The 22,776-nt window shown below is 34.2% G+C and overlaps 1 protein-coding gene across 4 annotated transcripts in view; it reads left to right on the top strand.

Annotated features, from left to right (window-relative positions):
- The first annotated feature begins 15,038 nt into the window (after positions 1 to 15,038).
- LOC132704487 (dehydrogenase/reductase SDR family member on chromosome X) overlaps positions 15,039 to 22,776 on the top strand; it is a 55,539-nt gene continuing 47,801 nt past the window's right edge. For 2 of the 4 annotated variants that reach the window (XM_060674502.1, XM_060674503.1), the window contains exon 1: positions 15,056 to 15,114. The gene's annotated coding sequence lies outside the window, so the exon portion shown is untranslated. Of the gene's footprint in view, positions 15,115 to 22,776 lie in introns of all 4 variants that reach the window. The other 2 variants (XM_060674500.1, XM_060674501.1) reach the window with 2 other exon arrangements.

Raw genomic sequence — 22,776 nt, forward strand, 5'->3', positions numbered from 1 at the left:
TGCTCACCTAGCGTTGCTTGTGTCTAACTTTTTAGTCAAAAACAGAACCATAGTTATGTCTCAGCCACCAGATTCAGCGGATATTGCCCCCTGCTACTTTTTCCTCTTCCCAAAACTCAAGAAGCCCATGAAGGGAAGAAGAACGATTCAGGAGATAAAGAAAAAGTGACGGGAACAAGTCAAGGCTATACCAGAAACTGCTTCTTCGAGGATTATAAAAAACGTTGGGGGGGGGGGGCGTACTTTGAAGGGCAAAACATTAATCTTTAAGAATAACTAAAAACTAAAGATGCCGTTAACAAAATTTTGAAAATTTTCAGGCAACCGTCGACAACTTATCGAAAATATGAAAACTTTTCCTGCAAAACTCAATTCCGCCTTCGGAATTAGTATACTGTGCCAGATCAAAAAGTTTCCTTTTTTTAATGAAACACCCTGTATATTTATAGACTTCAAAACATATAATAGTCAATAGTGAACATAAAAAACCAACCAAAGCTAACAGAAATCATAAAATTGATACAAGATGGGAAGAGAACCAGAAATTGGGAGCGATCACTATTTGGTTGTATCAAAGATAGAACATGCAATTAATAGTATCCATAGTAACACTTAAAAAAAACTATAAGTATAAAATCTGAATTAGGTGACAGAGTAATCGCAGAAAGACCTACAATTGCTTTAAATGAAAAATTTGAAACAAGAAGAAGGAATGAAAAACGCCAACATAGAAACATGTAATTACTTCAGAAACACATTACTAGACACTTTCAAAGAAATCTGTGGTAGTAGTAAAAAAAACACCACTTGAAAACAAACAGTCTGGTGATCAGAAGAGATTAAAGAACAAATAAAACAGCGAGAAAAGAAATGGATATAGTACGGCGAAAAAATAGAGAAACCGATTTAGCGTGCGGGAAGCGTCACTTTACCACGTGAGTTTGTTATTCTACGGATCTGAGGCACTTCACACATTTTCGGGATTTTACCGTACTACAGGTTTGGGAGGAAGCGAATGTTTCCGGAGATTTTACCGCACCGATCGAATTTTGACGTTTGTCAATTTTGACTGTCACGTCAGTGTTGCTTTGCAAAAATGTACCCAAAAATTAACTGTCGCGGAAAAAGTATAGTATGCAACAAGTTTGGTTAACTTTCTAAGTCACTCGTTTATTAAATACTCTCTCAGCTCCTGCCAAATAAACTAGTGAGTTAAATGCCGTTTACTACACCTGTTGCGTAATAGAGTATTACTGCTCGATCAAAATACTGAGAAAAGACAAAATAAAAAACAAAAATGGAAAGCTGTTAACAACTGACAATGAAATGATGCCGAGATGGAGAGATTTTTTGCTGGAACTACTAAGAGAAAAAGAAGATAATGATGGACGGACATGAATTACAAGAAGAACCCACGTATGAAATAAACAAGATGGTGAGTATTTAACAAGAGAAGAAATACAACAAGTAATAAAGGCATTCAAAAATGGCAAAACAATATGATCAAACACGATGGTGAAAGTGGAATACAAATCATTGTCAAATTATATAATTAAGTATGTATCGAAGAATGCATACCTCAAGTTGAAAGGACATCTTTAATAACCCCACTATTTAAGAAAGGGGATAAATTCTATTGAATAATTACAGAGGAATAAGTCTTCTATGTGAAAATGTATGAACAAGTCCTGGATAGAAAGATAAAACAGGTGATAGAAAATACAATACAGGAATCTTTCAATATAAGGAAAGAAGTATACAATATCACATATTAGCAGTAAAACAAATACCTGAAGAGGCAATAGATCAACATAATGAAATATATTTTGGTCTCATTGCCATGGAGAAAGCGTTTGGTAAAGTACCAATTAACAAACTGTGGAAAATTCTACTTGGAAGGTAGAAAACAAAATGATAAAAGTGTTGAAAAATATATACAAAGAAAATATTAACTATATAATACACCAAAATAAAATTGCAAAGCCATTCACAACGAGAGCAGGATTAAGGCAAACAGAAGGACTAAGCTCTTTGCTTTTCACAACCTATGTTGATGAAATGATAAAGATAAAATTTGATGTCCTGTTTCCTGATTGCGTTTGACAACTGCTGATGAATTGATTTGCTGTAGTCTTAAGGCTCTTACATGTTCTTTAAGTCGCATTGTTATTTTTCGTCCTGTCTCTCCAATGTATTCTTTGCTGCATATGCATGGAATGGTGTAAACTCCTGACATTTCAAACCGAATTTTGTCCTTGACGAATCGATGATGTTGAGAGATTTTTGGAGAAGTGGTAAATCTGGTTTTGATGTTTTATTGCTTGGGAACTTTTGTTATGTGGTAAGTGATAAGGAAGGAAGGAATTGTTTTCGGACTTATTGTCCTTGAAAGGGTGTGGTGAAGTGTATTTTGTGATTGTGTGATTATGTGCTAATATCTCTAATGTGGAAATTATTAGACAGAAGAGCAGATGCAAGATATTGTAATTCTTAATAGAGTTGATAACCGATGACTTTTGGGCCGGATAGTAATGCTAGGGCTGATTTTTTATTGATAAGAATATCTAAGAATGAAAGATTATTATTAGTTTCTAATTCAATGTTAAAACGTATATTAGGGTGTATAAAGTTTCAATGTCTAAGAAAATCTCCTAGGAATTCTTGACAATGACTTCAAATAAAAAAAGTACCATCAACAAAGCGTTTTCAAATTTTTGGAATGGAAGGTGTCGAGTGCTTTCTTCTCAAAGGTTTCCATAAATACATTCATGATGACTGATGATAATGGAGAACCCATGACGTTTGTTAAACAATTTGGCCATTCTAAGAAAACTGTGTTCCAGACAAGTATTTTTCAAATCAAGATGAGAAGGTTTGGTTCCAGATTCTGGGATATTAATTAATCTGAAATAAAAATGAGAGTTTCAAGAATAGGGACTTTAGTCGAAACTAACCAGAATATCATGTGGATCTAATGGAATGATTTTAGTTGTTCGATGAAATTAAAGGAATTTAGTAGGAAACTATCAGTTTTCCGTTTTAATTGTTTTAATATTGATATGGTGCTAACAGTACGTCGAAGGGGTAATTCTGGTTTGTGAATATTAGGAGTCCGTAAAGAGGAGGAATTTAGAGTCATAAAGGGTGACAGATTTTTTCATGGATTCCGATAGAGAAGAAGCCTTAATAATATATTTAAGGTTGTGTTCCATAGATGACATTAAAGTTGACGATAGGATCCGTCTGAAAGAATACCTTGAACCTTTTCCTGATATTCATTTGTGAACATGACCACCGTAGAATTTAGTTTATTTGATTTTACTATTGACTTTTGACGTTTGAAATGATTTCCTCTTTTGAGATAATACGCGGAGCCAGGACAAAGTTGGAACCTTTTGCGAGAACTGACTTTTCCGTGTGAAGTTGCTGCGATGATACATTTATGACAGTGCTTGGTAGTTGAGAAGAGTTTAATGATTTTACAAAATATCAACTAGACTCAAAGAACATATAAGAGCCTTAAGATTGAGTCAAATCAACTCATCCGCAGTTGACGAACATAATCTATGGAAATCTATAAGCAACCAAACAATCTTAACCGCGACTCAGGTCTTTACCTCTCGCCAATATGGAAATCTGTCATCAGAGACAATGTTCATGCCCGTCCATAGCTCCACCCTCATCAAACAAAATGTAAGCAGGTAGGTAGCTGGTTCGATCGTGGTTTTAGTGATAATTTTTTAAATATTTTTTTAGCGACCTAAATTAATTGACTTTTTCAAAAATCAATTTGCTTTTATCTCAATCTTAATTTGCATATTAAATGTGGTTGAAGCTGAAAAAAACGATTATGCCGTTGATCTCTTAGCATAAATGGTGTTATTCTCTTTCACGAGTTCCGAATCATATGTTCCATATCTTCTGGGGTTGTTGGGGTATTCACATAAACACTATCTTTAACATATCAATTAATTCAGTTAAAATTTTCATTCATTCGTTACTTAGTTCTTTTTAAAGTTACCAACACCACAATAAATTTTATGACTTTATTTACTGAGTTTTGGGGTAAAACTTTGACATGGAGGACTAATGTTATAGCAATAGTCTTAGAATACAGAAAGAAGGGTAAATTTTGGAATTGTTAAAATAAATACTTAACAAGAGCTGTCGGTTTTTGTAAGATCATTTAGAAGAAAAAAAAGGTGTGCCATTTAAGAAAATTGAGATTTTTCAATTTGTAATGATCCGAATATATTCGTTTCTTTTGAACTCCCTGTAGCATGTAATTCAAAATATGTTGCACACATCTTTTACATCAACATTTCCTCATAACTGTTGAAACCAATGAGATAATGAACTTTACTTTATCTTTGACACATCCTGTTAAAGAGTTTATAGAGTACAGCCCTGGTCAGTGCAAGTCTGAGTGGGACGTAAAGGGGAACCCAGTAGCAGAGCAGTAGCGGCTGAAGCGCCAACCGTGTGGTTCATTATCCGTTTGTCCACATTTATTTTAGTTTACGTCCTAGAATTGTTCGACTGGTTTTCTTTTGTTATTTTTATGTACTTTACTCCGCTTGACTTTTCTTGGCTTCTCGTGAACCCCAACGACCCAAAACGAACCCTGAGCTACGTCATTAGTTTGAATAAATAAACACAAACAGTGTTTTATTCAATATTTACAGGCGTTTCGTTGTTTAATTATGATGATCAATTGTAGTGACTGAATTTTGTGACGCGGTTAATTGTAAATGCGGCGTCGACAAAACGCCAAGCGACGCCAAAACTTTGGCGGACATATTTACCGTCCTCCGCGGGTGAAATTTTCGTTTTCCACAGCCAAATTTCAACGTCGGCAAAATGGATTAACCCGTCGTCCAGCAACAATAAATAAAATTGCGAAGGTTCGAAATTCTTTATCCGTTTTTCGACTCGTGGAAAAAAAATTATCTGATAACGGCGGTCGGATGTCGGTAAACTTTAATGGAATTATTTCCTAATATTGGTCAAACAAGCTAACCGTTTAATGAACGACGCAATATGACGGTGGTTCCGCCATAACGCAGTTTTATCTGACACAACTAATTAGCCGCTGTATCAGTTAAGATAATAAACGTGACATTCGCTGCCTGGTGTTTGGACAACTAATTTCGATCCGGCCGCTCAATTTTGTTCGAAAGCCACGAGTATTAATTTAGGGCGCGATTTTTTAATCCGATAAGAACAATTTTCTGGGATTTTATTTGGATATTTTTAACGAGAATTGCGTTATTTGCAACCTCGTTTTGAAGTAGATATATTACAACAAAAAATGAACACATACCAACTAAACATTGTGTCTTATTATAATTAACATATTTTAATAATACAGGAACAGTTTTCCCTCTTAAATCAATGACTCAACTTCGTACATTAAATCAGCTTTCGACTTGGTACCGTAGCAGTTTTCACGATATCACAAGATTTCACTTTCGGAACTAAAAGACCTTGAATTGCTTTCTTTAGATATCGTAAATTTTTCATTAATTTCTATTTTCTAAAGTTTTTATTCCTTGTACTAATTTGGTAAGAAATTTGGGGAATACCAATATACCAATATATCAATACCGTTTTTTAAGTATTTGGAAGGTGCTTCTTCAAATTTTGAACTTTCCGAATGTATAAAGGAGTTGGAAGAAGTAAGCTAAGATTTTCCCTCTTACAGAAGCACCTAAAATTGAGGGTAGAGTAGATGTAGGATAGTTGTAAGTAGACGAAGGAGCTTCATTTAAGGTACCCGCTGAAAAACTTGCATCATTAATTGACAAATGAATGTATTACTAATTAATCTGGAAAAGTTTATTCTCGATAGTTTTCTGTTTTTACTTCGAATCGTTTAACATTTTGCGCGTAGATCTATAATAACGATGGAACGCTCTAAGAAGAATTCGCAGTGCCAATTGCGTGTTTAAATAGTTTTTTAGTCATACACAATTTGTTTATCAAGTGGGAAATTAATTTTTTATTTTGTTTAATTTTGCTTGTGGAAGTTTTTCTTATAATATTGCGCTTTTAAGGGTACCTTTATGTCAGAATTTTGATACATCATTTTAAACAGAAAAAATGGCGAATTTTTACGAACCAAAAAATACAGGATATAAAGTGTCTTGACTACACGACTGAATTCTACATAAATAAATCTATCTATACTAGAATTCAGGTGTGATCACGATTACATTAGCAATGACACCAAGCGTATTCGTATGGCATTTGCTAGTCGTCATCTTTCTTGATTTCGAGGTTTTTATCTTCTTTATCTTTGGATCGAAATAAAGGGACAGTAACGTATTTTCAGAGTCTGGTTTGTTATTTTAGGTGTAAGAGTATGTCCTAAACCTGATACATGATGATGATACCGAGAAACCCTATGATTACATTTGAGGCACAGTATACAGCGGCGAATCCACCATTGGAAAATTAAGTTTTAAAAGTTCTGGGCATGTGGATCTTCAGGGATCAGAGAGACTTGCATCAACGGTAAGAAATATAACTTCAAAATTTGAGAATCAACAAAGGATCAAAACTGCAAGGAATGTAATAATAATTCGACATGTTAATTTCAAGTTTTGAGACAGTTTTAAATACGTCGGTTTTGTATGTTTACGTTTTATTTTTGTTCGATTTTGCGCTCCAGTCTAAAAAAGGTTTAAACGGTTGCGACGATATTCTCTTCCTGCTTTCTTGTTGTTGAAGTGTTTACGACTTTCATATTATTCAAATATTTATTTCGCGCGAAATCCGAGCTTGTCAAACAGAGCTACAGGAAAAATCGATATTGTTTTCATTTTGGAATCGGTCTTGGGAGACTTCCAACCGCGTCTGACTCCAACACATAAACTACTAAGAACTTACCTTTACTTTTTTGCCGCGCTTGGCGGCTATGGCACGTGACTTCCTCCGTATTCTATCCAGGTGTAAACCTTGACGAAAATGTCACTGCAAAACTGAACCGTTCACTAGAGTACGAGTCCCAAAGTCTCCCAGCAAAAACCTTTTTACCTTTCTAAGGATTTTAACTTAGTTGGGGTAATATCGCTTTGAAAACAAAAAATATACGGTGATGTCAATGACTGAGAAAATATTATCAGTCAGAAGAGAGTAAAATGCATTTTTTGCATCTGTACATACATTTTTTCCAACAATAGAGAAATTCTTGTATTTCAAAGATTACATCAGTTAGTTTTCATAGCACGTCAAACCATTATACCAAATGCACTTAACAAAGTATTAAGTTTCACAGTTAGACGATCTTGCCTATTTCTAGAAAATAATAGGCATTATTCGCTTGAACATCATAGTAAATATTACTATCTACAAAATGTATTAATTATTAAACATCTTTTCATAAATTACAATTATTATAATTTTTTATTGATTCCAATGTAATTAGTAAGTAATTACAAGTTATTCTAATTTTAATCAGTAAGTAAAGAAATTTCGCTTGACATTTTTTACGTTAATTTTTTCTCAATTTTGATCAAATTCCAATGATCAATGAATTAAATTTAAATGTTCGTTGAGAGCCATCATGACCCTTAATAAGTAAATTCATTTTTTTCTTTTGTATACCTAAAAGCGTTTTTTATGCATTATCTACTAATAAATTTAAACAATTTAAAAAAAGGCGATGTTCAGTTTCGTGCCGTATCACTGACCTGTTCTTCCACATAACCTGAAAATTAAAGGCCTAAGAAATGCAGAGGGCAATTATGAAAAAGTATAAATTTAAAAGTATAATACTTAATCTTACAGGGAGGAACAATAACTTATACCTATTTTCCTATATAATTTACTGGGGAACACTGTTTTTAAAAAGATATAGAAAAAGTGATTTATTAGTTTTTGATTAGGTTATTATACTTAATTTACCTAGTAATTCATTAATAAATTTGGTTATTACATAAGAAAATAACCTTTTGTAAAGCTCAGTTGAATGAAGTGGTGTGAGTGTCCCCTTATATCTAATATTCATAGTATGCACCTCACTTCTAAACTATTTTGTCATATAAGTAAGGAGGAGGTTTATTCACGAAAATCTTAGAAAATAAGCAAACAGAGTGGATATATCTTCCATTTTGCGTGTTTAGCCATCCTACCATTGTGTGACTTATACGATCAAATTTTCTTAAACCGAATATCAGCCTTAAACAGCCGTTTTGTAGTTTCTGAATAAGAAAAATATCAATGCGATTCAAACATGGATAATAGATAACATCACAAAAATTTAGTTGTGATAACACTAATTCACTTAACACTATTTCACTATACCCTTTTTGAGTTCACGGCAAAAAACGGTGATTCACAACGTACTACTATCCATTTTTCTCTAGCTCCTATAAAAATATCCAAATATGTTCACCCTACTTAACTAAACGATAACAATCAAATTAACGGAATGCCGACATATCCGCGACCAAAGTTTTTATGTTTTCCAGCGGCGCGGAAGTTTCATAAATTTTGCGAGCAGAGGATTGTCAAAGGATACGCTTTCCGCTTTCGAAAGCTGCTGGAAAGTTGGCCCCCGTTTCCGCCCCTTTGTCCCGGCGTGCACCGCAGGAGTTTGAAAAATTAAATTTGCAGCCGCGTCAAGTGAACGTATGTAAATATGTTTTGGGTTTATGGAACTTCTTTACTCGTACGGCGTATTGCGAAACTGAAGGTGAAACGGTGCGGCAAGATCGAAACACTCGTTTCAGTATTCGGAGAATGAGGAGAGGGTACTGTGGTTTCTATCTGTAGAACAGATCGTGACCACTTTTTCAATGGGTCTGTAGATTATATGGGATATAAGTTGTGTATTTGAAACTCCAACACCTTCAACACCATGTAGATCACTAAGGAGCGACATTTTAGTAAGGCATTTAGTCTCAATATCGGCAATTTGAAAATTCTGCATCTCGGCAATCTAGAAGGTATGCATGGGTAATGAATTTTACTTCAGAAAAAGATTTGATGTCAACCGTTATATGTACAGTGGTGGATGGAGTGGATGGAATCAATATCTCGTCAATTAAACTTTTTTACATTTTTACTCACAATAATCTATATTTCCTGATCATTGGAAAAAAGTCTTAGTTATTCTTCAACCTAAAATACCAAATCCAATGAATTTTAATAATATCAGATCTATCAGTATTCTCCCAACATCCTCTAAAATCTTTAAAAAAGTAATTAACTCAGAGCTTCAAATGTATCTGTATAACAAGTCTATTCAACTCCATTATACCGGTAAATCAATCAGGTTTTAAAGATTTAAGTGACCGCAGTTGCAACAAGTGCCCTTTTGAAAATTACTGATGATATTTTTAAAGCTCTAGATGCAGGTAAACCTACTGTTCTGACTCTCTTGGATTATTCAAAAGCTTTTCATACGGTCAATCACACTAACTGGAGTTTTACATTACATAGATTTTTCTGTAAACGCAGCAAATCTACTTTCTAGATATATCAGTAAAATGGTTGAAGCAGTGACATATATTTTTAAATTATCTTCTTTATTATATCCCAATAAACGCGTTCCACATTACGAGCAATCCTTTTCTCTATATATATTTCAAAATTTTCTATGTGATATATTTCGTGTCTAAGTCATTATTATGCCGATGACACATACATTTATATACCATTTTATTCAGAGGAATCGGCACAATTAGACGCTGCAAGCAATTTTTTACATTGTTTGGACGTAACAAAAGTTAATTTTCTAGTTACATTTGAAGAATAAATTTTTATAAATAACAAAGTAATTGAATATAATGACACCGTAAAAAATTTGGGTTTACTGTCGGATTGTGAATTGCAGTTTTCAAATCACATATTTAAATGCTTTCAAAAAGCTTACTTCAATTTGATGATTATTTACCAAAAAAAGGATTATTTACATAGAAAAACAAAAATATTGTTGTATGTTTAAGCTAATAAAAATTTAAACTAATTATGTCAGAGATAAGACGGATAAAAGTAATTCTTGAATAAACTATTTAAGTCAAAATAACAATTTGTTACGAGATAGTATTTGATTTTAATGAAATAAAAATAACTAATTATTAAATATATAAAGTTATGATGTAATATAACAATCAATAAAATAAACTAAAAAAAACTAGCCACTCCACTGGGATTTCAAGTAAAAAAAAAAATCTCTATAGGTATTTTTATTTCTTCAATTCCTTGAATATTACGAGATTACGGGGTGCCGAAAATAACCAAATTTTAAAGATCACAATGTAGCTTTCACAAAAATGTAGCATCATGACCGACATACTGAAAGCCTCTAGTTTTACTTATAACCGACATATTTCGCAACCGAGATATTTCGCAATGGCAACAAATTTCGGACACACTATACAGGGTGGCCCGTTTATGAGACACCACTAACTAGAAGAGATTGAACAAAAAGTTAAATACAAAAGTACTTCAAGGTTTAGTCTTAGCGACCACCAACGTTTCGGAATTATTGACCTTCATCTTCATTTTTGTCCCGATATTTAAAGTGATTTATCTAAGGCATTTCAATATCGTTCCAACATCGTTTTGCGTATAAAAAAGATGCTCTTGTCGTTTATTTGTTTTGCCAAACTTATATTTTTGAATGAAAAAAATCTATTGATTTTTTTTGCAATTTATAAAATTGGTACAATTTAACAGGCTGCACTTCGGGAAAACTGAACCACTGAGAGCTATATTCACGGTGGCAGAAAGTAAACAACGGATCCGAAACGAACTTTATATCCGATTGAATTGCAAATTACAAATGCATTATTATATCTAAAGCATTTTAGAATTAATTAAATATTTCATTTGGGCTATAATGTTACTTGACTTGTCATTTTGATTTTAACTGCGGACTTCCCATAAAATACTTATTCATTATTACTTCGTATGTAAAGTCTTTAACATTTGATACCATTTTTAGGTTTTCATCCATTCAAGTATATTCGTAAGCTATAGGATCGAGGAGGCGGTGAAATGTGATCCTTGGGCATTTTGAGAGATTGGGAACAATACGTTCTAAATCATCCTGTAAACGAACCTGATTTTCTGATTTTTACGACTTTGAATAATCGAGGAAACCTTTAGGTCATCAGCAAAAAGACGGTAATTAGCATTATGGAAACAGGCATATTATTGGTAATTGTGAGAAAGAATAGCGGCCATAAGTAAGGGCCCTGAGGGACCCCCGGAAGTGGCTAGAAAAGCCTCTGACAAGTAATTTCCAAGTTTAACAACCTGACGACGACCCCCCAGATATTATTCCTACGCCATACAGTTAATCAAGCAGCACTGCATGATTCACCTTATCAAACGCTTTGCAAAAATCTGCGTAAACAGTGTCAAAAGCACCAGCGATTGAGTCCGCGTACGTAATTAAATTCAAAATTGTTGACCGATTGAAAGCCATATTAATTATGTATAATTGTATTTTTGAAACAGGGAGTTAATAATTGTGTTATTAAGTTTTCGAACAACTTTGGTATGGCACTTAATATGGATCCAGGTCTTCAATTTGTAACATGTTGTCTTATAAATGCGAATAATGTAACATGTTTTCCAGTAGTCTGGAGAAAATACCCAAATGCAGTGATTCATTAAAAATGAGATATAGAGATCTCACCAAGACGAAGGCACAGCATCGGAGAGATGTTCCGTCGGGACCAGGTCTCTCATTGGCATTGTGTATACTCAGTTCGGCGTAAATCTCAGAAACGGATATTCGATGTTCCATGTTTAAATAATTTTTTCTACTCCCGTCTATAAAATACCTAATTACACACCGATCTAGCGTGCAGGAAGCGTCACTTTACCGCATCAATTTCGTTTCCCATGAATCCAAGCGACTTCGGACATTTCCGGGATTTTACTGCACGGACTTGGGAGCAATCGGATGTTTTCGGAGATATTTCCCACGCTTTGAATTTTGACGTTTGTCAATTCTGACGGTCATGTCAGTGAATATATTCATGTTGTTTTGCGAAAATGTACCCAAAAACTAACAGTCGTAGAAAAAGTAAAGTATGCAACACGTTCGGTAAACTTTTTAACTCACTCGTTTATTAAAAATTCGTGAGTCAAATGTTTACCGCGCTTGTTGCATAATACACTATTAACTTAACTGAACGGGGGGAGTAAAGTTTTTGTTCACATATATAGCTTTGAAATAATCCTCAATAAATTCGCTGCACCAGAACCTATTTCAACCTTAGTATTGTTACATCTAAAGAGATTTGCCAGAACATAAGTCCTGCGCCGTGCATTTATAAAGTTTCAAAATAATTTAATATTTTCTGAGAGAGTCGACTCTGTATTCTGAACAAACTTTCGGTATGCTGAGCAAAACAGATTTCGGTTAGTTTTTTTAGTATATTTTTTACCGTCTGCTGCTACTACGCACTTATCAATTTTTACTATTAGTATTATTAAAAAGCAAAAGGCTGGCATGAGCAGGGCTCGTAAATAGAGCCGAGAGTAGAGATTTCGGAACTATTTGTAAAGGCAGTCTAAATGCAAGAAGAAAATATATTTAAATATTACTGAAATGTACCTAGTATAAAAGAACACCTGATAATTTGTTATTTTTTAAAATAAGCTAAATAAATAATTTTCAATAGAATGGTTTATTAGAAAGATTTTTGTTTATTGCTGTTTTAAGAAAATACTTAGTTGCGTGCTGTTGAGCAGTTGTATTTTGTGCCAGCACAAATACAATTAATTATTAAAATTTCTGAAATTAATAGATCTATTCTTGCGTAAACTATGAATAAATGCGTTATTTAAAAACATTTTATTTAAACAACGTCAGTCAAATGAATGAGCAACAAATAAGCAAAACATCAGAGGCAAAACATTTTTTTTTATAGTAAGTGATGAAAATGCCTGCCTTGCAATATAATTGAGTCCCGAATATTTGCCTGGACTATTTCTTTTCACTACATTTCAACACGCAATTATCCTATTTCTAAGGTCTTCATCCTCTATTAGGGTAATATAGATTAATTCTATTAGATAGTCCAAGATACATTTAAGATGAAATGCACTCTGAGATCATCGTATATTTAGTACATGTCTCTTCTAGTTGATATTTTCTGGCAAAGGGCGTAATTCTTTTTATAAGAAGCAAATATAAGACTCACCAGAGTATAAGAGTATTAAATTGGATCCCTTGAGAAACTAGCTTCGCCGAAAAATATTTTTGAATAAAAAAAAGGATCGCCGACATTCATTCAACGAAACCATCCACGGTTAGAAATCTCTTACGCGGTATGGATATTAACTGTTGTTCTTTTAATGTCAATAATATGGAGCAGCACAATAGCTTCTAATTAGAACTTTTTTTTTATCTGGACATGCAATGCTTTGGATTTCATTTGTTTATTTGTACTACGAAAAAATTGCAATAGGCAAAAGTTTCTATTTAAAACATAAAATGGAAAAAGTAATTTGTTTAGATCATTGCATAAGTTTTTCCTCAAATTTAGTTAAGATGAGTGATAGAGATAGTAAAGTGTGTCTTTATAATAGTATTCTTTCTGTGATACTTTATTGTTTTCTTCTCTTTTCGTTTTTTAAGATAGAACAAAAACTGTCTGTCGTATTTGTAACGGAACTTTTATGCAACAAACTAACCTTTATTTTAAATAAAAAATCACTCCCTTAAATATTTCTCATTTGTTTTGAAACTGTGGACAGCGAATTCGAGGAACTTTAGCTACCATATACAGGATGTCCAAATAGTATGTATAAATAATGTGTATATATGTGTATATTACTAAAAGAACCATATTAAAATTATTTTCAAATATGTCGAAAACAAAACTTATATATTTTTTAAATGAAACAGCCTGTATAGTATTGCATTGGTAGATACTTCCTGTTATACTCAATCAATAGAAATCTGAAAATTTATGTTTAATACCTTATATTTTTGACGCGGTTTCAAACAGTTGTAATTTTATTATGCCAAAAATTTTATAAAGTGACACAGTCGTTTTTCCTATAGTATTTTCAACGATGGTTTACATCCTTTATACAGGGTGAGTCAAAAAGAAAAATATTAATTCTCCCTGTACTTGCACAAATTACTCCTATTAATGCTCTTTCAACTTTATTAAGCATTTCCTATATCTAAACTGTGCGAAAATGTCACAAAAGATGGAAAACAAAATAAATACTACCTAAACGTGAAAAGTGTACAGAAGCAAATTAAGTATAATTCTTTCAGATAATAGCATTCGTTCCATATTAATACAACATGTAAGGTGGAAATAATTTATTAAATCCGAGATTTAAATAAACGGTTTTTAAACGATTGGGCAGTATTCCCTAGAATTTTATCTCTAAAACTTTAACAAGCTTCTCTTATCCTCTGTTTCATGTCCTCTTTTTTTGTGGGGGCAGTTTTATACACATGATTTTTAACATATCCTCACAGAAAATAGTTCATCTTTGTTAGATTAGATGATCTAAGTGGCCATCTACAGTCACTATAGGTCCTAATGTCATGATCCATTAAAATATTATACAAGTATGATTTTTCACATATTTATGAATATTGACAATACTTTTAATTTTTTTCTTTTAATCTCATATATAATTTCCGTGTTTAACACTTTCCACTACAAAAAATAATGAAAGAAATGTATTGCTTTGACGCACAATAAATAAAGAACATTTTTCAAATAATTGCCGATCACAAAGCCGCGAATTTTTACTGCTAAATAACCTTTCTCGAAACTTTGATCTGTCGTTTTTTCGTCTAGCTATACGGCTGTTAATGGTACACAAGTTATATAGAAATGAAAGAGGCATGTAAAATGAAGTCCTTGAACTAGGAAGGTTGAATCCCCGATAACATTTTTTACTTTTTGGTGGAAATGTTTAAATAGCCTTGTGGGTTGTCGTAGATACATGTAGACCAATGGAGCGACTAAAATTATCTATATGTAATTAACGCAAAAATTATTAACCTGCGCGCCTGCCATATAATTAACTGAGCCTATAAACAACTTAGTTGGCAGTGCTACAGCGAACTAGTGGGATCGCCGTAATTTGCGTAGTTCCGCATGAAGACGAATTTGGGTGCGTATTTAGTACCTACGTGTTGAGTAGGGTTGGTTTGTAATTATATCCTTGTTTCTCCTAATTGTTGTAACGTTTTAAAAGATGGAAAGAGGTACAGTCCTCTGCAGATATCATTTTTTTTATATTTTTTAGGGTGAGTTGAAAAGATTGGTCAATCCGTTAATCACAATGAAATTATTACGAATTTCATTAAGTGTGTTTTTTTTTCGAGCCCCGTTTTGTAAAATACGCGACCTTGAATTTTACTTCAAAAATAACATTTTTATTTAAAAATATTCCAGTTTTTCAAGTAGTTTTTGGTATGTTTAATTGCGAAGACAACACTTTTCACATTAATTGTGTACAGGGTGAGTCAACGATAGAATAAAGTTCATTATTTCATTGGTTTCGAAAGTTATGATAAAATGGTAAATGCAAAAGTTGTGAAGATTGTTAGGATGCACATTTTAAAATTATTTTAAAGTATACAGCAGGACTCAGAAAAGCGTGAAAAATAAAACATACGTTTCTTTAAATGGAACACCCCATTTTTACGTTCACTATAGAAGTCGTTTTGAAATTCTTCAACTTTTTACATACCTAAACCTAACAGTTTTTCCTATATTTGAATTTTATAAAGATTGTTAAGATGCTAAATTTAAAATTATTTTAAAGTATACAGGGCTGTACAAAAAAAACGCGACCAATGAAACATACATTTTTTGAAACGGAACACCCTATTTTTAAATTTTTATTAATAATAATACTTAGAAAAATACTTCACACTTGCAAGAAAATTGCAATAGTGCCATTATTTTTAAAATATGATCAGCGCCTTTTTGAAGTAGATATTACAGGGTGTTCAAAATAAATGAATATATTTGGATCATTTTAAATTGAAAAATCTCGATTTCCTTAAATGGCACAGCGGCATATAATTATGATTTTTTCTGAAAGACCTTACAATAACCTCATGTATTGAGTATATCTCATACGTACTTTTAATACTTTGCCATTTATTTTAACTTTTTCAATATTTACCGTCATTTCTGTACAAGACTATAGTTATAAGGTTAGTTGGCCATGATAAAGTGACATTGTCAAATTTTTACCTGAAAGCTGAGTAGACAAATTCTTAAAATTTATTCTGGTGTCAGTAAATAAAAAAAGAACTAAGAATGGACATTCCTAAAACTGAATTAATATACTCGGCGGAACAAATACTTTGTTGGCAGTATGACTTTACAATTCCGAAATGCTACTAATAAGGAAAAATAATTTTAAGTTGTTCCAGATAATCCCCAAGTTAGTAGCCGTGAAATAAAATAATGTTTTTCGAAGTAATTCAACAGATAATCTATTCTGGGTACGGGTAATGAAAAACGAAAAGCATTGGTTTTATGGAGTGGAATAAAACAGTTCTCAGTTATTCTTCTTCAAGAACTGGAGAACATTGAGATCCAACAAATGTTGGTTACCATGGAGAAGTTAGAGAATTTTTAAATAGTCGTTATCCACAGAAATGGATCAGTAAAGGTTGATTTATTGGATGGCGTCCTCGATAATGTGACACCACTATTTTTTTTTATATGTATTATATTTTACCGTGTTTATGTGAATCTCCTAACAACAGCAGAAGATATGTAAAATAAGATTCCTGACGCGTGCAGAAGAATAATACCGTTAATACCAACTAACGTCCAAGAAAATATACGAAAAAGACTAAACATGTGTATCCAGGTAGAAGGGCAAATTTTGTCAACATATATTGGGTCACATATAGGGTCACAAAAGTGGAAACGAGAAAATGACCTTTATTTTTCGGCAAGTGTTGGAATTTTTTAGGTTTTCTCAACAGCACGTTGAAATTTTGTAATTTTTTTACAAATTTTATCCTCTTAGTACCTCTTCTGGCTTCCAATATCTTCATGATAGATCTCGAAAAATTGATCACAGGGTACCTTATGACAAAATAATTATAATTGCAGCTATGGCGACCAACGTTTAATAAATTAAATTGCAAAAAGGTTTGACCTTTCATAATAATTGTTTAACGGCTTATTTAAGCAATATTTTCCATTTTTTGAAATACATCGACTAACACCACAATCTAAAATTATCAGCGGTATTACCCCAACGAAATAATCAGATATATAACTGTCCGGAACACTATTTTTATGGGACCAAAGCGAGGGCCCGGAGTCGGAACGGATACGCGGATATTCCGGCGAACGTCGCGACGTCGGCACTAGGTTGTTCACGCGGGACAGCGACGCCGGTTACTGACGCCGGCGAGAGCGCCTGATAACACTCCAGACGCCGATTCCAACGCAGCTTTTTCGGTAGCAGCACTGATCGCACCCGATTGCCGCCAATATTCTTAGGGTTGGGCGACGATCATCTTTGTTTACCCCCGCATTTCCCGGAACATTGACGATACCATCAACGCAATTTGACAGATTAGTTGAAAATTCAACCGACTCGGTTTTATTGGATACGCCTCGTTTCCTCTTTAGGTATTTCTTCGCTTTTGGTCTTGCTATCGCTTTTGTTTTCAACGTGCATTATCGCTATGGTTAGTACTATGGTACTAACGTTTCGCCATTCATCTTGTTGGCATCTTCAGAGCTTCAGTCAAGCTCTGAAGAAACCAACAGGATGATTGGCGAAACGTTGGCTATTTTTTCAAAGAAACTTTCACAGGCTACTGTAATACTTTTTACAAAACTTTTGATTCCTCCTGCGTCGTTTTCTGCTGAGCTTGACTGAAACTGGCTCGCATTTTACTCTGTACCTGCTTATATATTGTTTGGAGGGGGCGGAGCTAAATGAGGTTAGGTTGTTTATAGATTTCTATATATAGATTTTTAGTTGCTAGAAGAATTGATTACATGCAAAAATTTTAGTTTTATCGAATAAAATTTTATGTCCGGTTTCGTGATTGTGTTCGGTTAGTCGTAAGGCTCTTTCGTGCTCTTTGAGCTTAGTTCATATTTTTTGTCCGGTTTCTCCAATGTATTCTTTGCCGCATATGCATCGAATGTTGTAAACTCCTGGCATCCCAAATGGAATTTTATCTTTGACGGACCGAAGATGTTGAGAAATTTTTGGGCAAGTGGTAAATCTGGTTTTGACGTTAAACTTTTGATATGTGGTCAATATTTTCAATGTAAGAAAGGACCACAGTGGCATGTGTAGGATTGCCCCATTGCTATTGCAAGGTTGTGGTTAAGTGTATTTTTTTATCGAACGCTTAATATGGAAATTATTATTTATTAAAAATTTATTAAAAATTATTAGAGAGGGGAGCAGACGTAAGGTGTTTTAATTTTGGGTTCAGTTACTCGGGCTGAGATAGTTTATGGCTGTGTAAACAAGAAAGTTGATAGCCGATGATTTTTGACCATGCGTTAAGGTATCAGTCTGTGTGCGTAGGTTTTTCTGTAAACACCATGACCCAATGTTAGGTCTGATTTTCTATTGATAAGAATATCTAAGAATGTTATTATTAGTTTCCAACTTAATGGTAAAACGTATGTTAGGGTGTATAGAGTTTAAATGTCTAAGAAATTCTATTAGGGTTTCTTGACCATGAGACCAAATAGCAAAAGTATCATCGACGTAGTGTTTCCATAATTTTGGTTCTGGATGCAAGGTGTCGAGAGGTTTCTTCTCAAAGAGTTCCATAAATATATTCGCAATGACGGGTGATAGGGGAGAATCCATAGCTGTTCCCGATGTTTGTTCAAAAATATGTTCCAGACAAGCATTTTTCAATTAAGGTGAGAAGGTTTTGTTCCAGATTCCCCGATTTTAATATGTCTGAACTGATGTTGAGAATTTCAGGAATAGGGACTTTGATAAAGGGGGATTCTACATCGAAACTAAATCTTGGGTATCTAATGTAATGCTTTTTAATTGTTCAATGAAGTGAAAGGCATTAATTACGAAACTATCAGTTTTCCCTCTAAGGGATTTTAATAAGGAAGCTAGATATTTTGCTAGAGAATATGTTGAAGAACCAATTGTGCTGGACAATAGGTCGAAAAGGTAATCCTGGTTTGTGGATGTTTCGGAATCCGTAGAGCGAGGAATTTTAGAGTCATGGGGGGTAACAGATTTTTTCACGGAGTCTAATAGCCTTAATAACGGATTTAAGGTTTCGATCCATACATGGCGTAGGATCTTTTTTAAGTTGATAATCTGTTTGTAAGAATATCTTGAATCCTTTCCTGATATTCATTTGTGTCCATGACCACCATGAGAATTTCCTTAATCTGCTTTTAGGATTACGATGTCTGGATTATATTTTAGAGATTTTCGGGCAATGCGTTCAGGCTTTGCAATGTTTAATTTATAAGGTTATGATTTTTTAAGGATTTTTGCGGTTTCAAATCGAATTTCATTAGCTGTTTAAGATGGCAGTTTGTTTAGAATAGACTCGACATTTGAAATGATTTTCTCTTTTGGGATAATACGTGGGGCAAGGACGAAGTTGGAACCTTTTGAAAGAACTAATTTTTCCGAGTCTGAAAGTTGATGCGATGATACATTTATTGCAGTGTACATTTATTTCCGTTTAGTAGTTGAGAAAAGTTTGATGGTTTTCCTAGTGTTGACGTTAATTTTTCAAATTTCTGAATTTGATTTTGGGTAGTAGATAAACGAAAATTTATAGCATTCTCATGAATCATGTTTGAAAATGTATCGAAATCGGATGGGGACAAGATGGATGAAGTTTCAAGGTGTAGAGACAGAGGAGCCTTATTGATTTGGTCTATTTCCTTACGGGTATGATCAATTCTTTCTCGAAGTAAAGCGAAAATATATTTTAAGAAAATTGTGGATAACTTTATGGTCTCTACGACGTAACAAAAAGTCAGTGTACAGAGTAAGAAGGTAACAGCATGATTGGCGAAACGTCAGCAAGTTCGACTCAGCAAAAACCGACGCAGGAGGAATCCAGAATCTTTTTAAAAAGTGAAACGTTAGCTAGCTAGACTCAATAAAAACCGATGCACCTGAGACTTTAGGTCTCACTTAATTACCGGGTTATCTGAAGATTTCAAGAATTATGTCAGTTCAAAGTGGACATTTCTTGTAAGTGACATTATTTATGGAGTTACGTTAAAAGGTTAAAAATTAAGTCACAATACTTTTAAAATTAAATAAATAATAATAATAATAAATAATAAAAATAAAAATAATACGGACCTGAACTACATTTTTAGTTGAGAAGGTAAAAAAAGAATTAACTTACTACATTTTCGTGATGTTTTTATTGCAACTATTGATAATACAAGAATAAACCGGCAGGTACGAGTTCAAGGGAGCACTTCATTCAATGTATGGATTGGTATGTGGAGGAACAGAATTATTGGATTTTTCATTTACGACGGACTTTTACTTCCGAACGATATCTAAATTTGATTAGGGATCATGTGTTAGACGGAGCTCCTTCCCACAATTGAAGAGAAGTAACCCGTTTCCTTAACCATTTATTTTCCAATAAATGGATGGGAAGCAATGGTTTTGTAAGATGACCGCTGGATCTCTGTTCCCTTTATTATTTCCTTTTAGGATATCTTAAGAACCGTTTATTTCAAAAAAAAAACACCTCACGACTTTCAAGTACTACGACAAAATTTGGAAGAAATGGAAGAGGCTGCCACTCCTGCGAGAACAATCCAAGCTGTTTTAAAAAATCAAAGCAAAGCAAGAAAATGTATCGAGGCAGGAAGTTGTCTCTTCGAACACTTATAGCGATTAAATAACCGTTTTTCATTTTAAGTTATCGTAAAAAATAAAGCCAGGAGACAATAGAAACCAAGATTGAAAATTGCAGTTTTTTTCGAACAATTTTAGAAGTATTTTTCAAAATGCAAAACGGCATTTTATACAGCTTCAAATTGCGCAACTTTGCCTACATTTAACCGATCCTGTATCTCTTACGGTCTCCGAAATCTCAATAATGAGCATCGAATTTGAGCAACCCTGTATAGGGAGAGTTAACAATACAGTAATATGTGCAACAAGTACGGTAAAAAACGGCATTTGACTCACTAGTTTATTTGACACGAGCGGAGCGAGTTTTTAATAAACGCGTGAGTTAAGAAATTTTCTACTCCCGTGTGTAAAATACCTAATTACGCACCGATCTAGCGTGCGGAAAGCGTGACTTTACCACGTCAGTTTCTTTTCCCACCAATCCGAGCAACTTCGGCCATTTCCGGGATTTTACCACACGGGTTTGGGAGTAATCGAATGTTTTCGGAGATATTTCTCATGCTTTGAATTTTGACGTTTGTCAATTCTGACAGTCATGTCAGTGAATGTATTCGTGTTGTTTTGTGAAAATATAGCCAAAAACTAACAGTCGTAGAAAAAGTATATTATGCAACACGTTCGGTAAACTTTTTAACTCACTCGTTTATTAAACACTCGCTCCGCTCGTGTCAAATAAACTCGTGAATCAGATGATGTTTACCGCACTTGTTCCATAATATACTATTACCGAACGTCGAAATTCAAAGCGGGGGAAATACCTCCGAAAACATCCGATTGCTCCCAAATCCGTGCGGTAGAAATCCCGGAAATGTCCGAAGTGGCTCGGAATAGTGGGAAACGAAAGTAACATGGTAAAGTGACGCTTCCCAAACGGTAGATCGATGGGTAATTAGGTATTTTACAGACGGGAGTAGAAAATAGTATATTATGCAACAAGTGCGGTAAACGGCATTTGACTCACGAGTTTATTTGACACGAGCGGAGCGCAGCGGAGCGAATTTTCAATAAACGAGTGAGTTAAAAAGTTTACCTAACGTGTTGCATACTATACTTTTTCTGCGACCATTAGTTTTTGGGTCCATTTTCGTAAAACAACACGAATACATTCACTGACATCACTGTCAGAATCGACAAACGTCAAAATTCAAAGCGTGGGAAATATCTCAGAAAACATCCGATTGCTTTCAAATCCGTGCGGTAAAATCCCGGAAATGTCCGAAATGGCTCCGATTCATGGGAAACGAAACTGACGTGAGTAGATGAATAAAGGGACATTTAGGCGAATGTAACCTCACTTTCTGGCCCCCTGCCCACGGGCCACTCGGCCATAGGCTTCGGGTCTTCTTCTTTTTTGCGTCCTGACCGTTCGCCCAATGGCCGCTCGCCCAAGGTGGTTTGGCCACTCGCCCATAGGGCGTTCGTCCATAGGCCGCTTGCCCCAACCTTACCAAACCGTTATCCGTGGTGCCAACCTAACCAAACCGTTGTCCGTGGTGCCAACCTAACCAAACCATTGTCCGTGGTGCCAACCAAACCGTCGTCCGTGGTGTCAACCTAACCGTTGTCCGTGGTGCCAACCAAACCATCGTCCGTGGTGCCAACCGTCGTCCGTCAAACCGTCGTCCGTAGGGGGACCCCGCCGACCTAACCTAAACTCACCGTCTGCGTTTCCTTCGACATCGAGTTTATCGTCACATTTCGACGTGAACAAAAAAAACGCAAAAAAAAATCTTTAAACGAAACCAGAATCTAAATTTTCGATGAGGGAGAGTGCAGCATCACCCCGCATTACTTCAACCTCCCCCCTGTATATATATATATATATATATATATATATATATATATATATATATATATATATATATATATATATAGACACTCCGTAATTTCATT

This window comes from Cylas formicarius, unplaced genomic scaffold (genome assembly GCF_029955315.1).
Source record: "Cylas formicarius isolate icCylForm1 unplaced genomic scaffold, icCylForm1.1 PGA_scaffold_7__23_contigs__length_41026272, whole genome shotgun sequence".
NCBI classification, from domain to species: domain Eukaryota; kingdom Metazoa; phylum Arthropoda; class Insecta; order Coleoptera; family Brentidae; genus Cylas; species Cylas formicarius.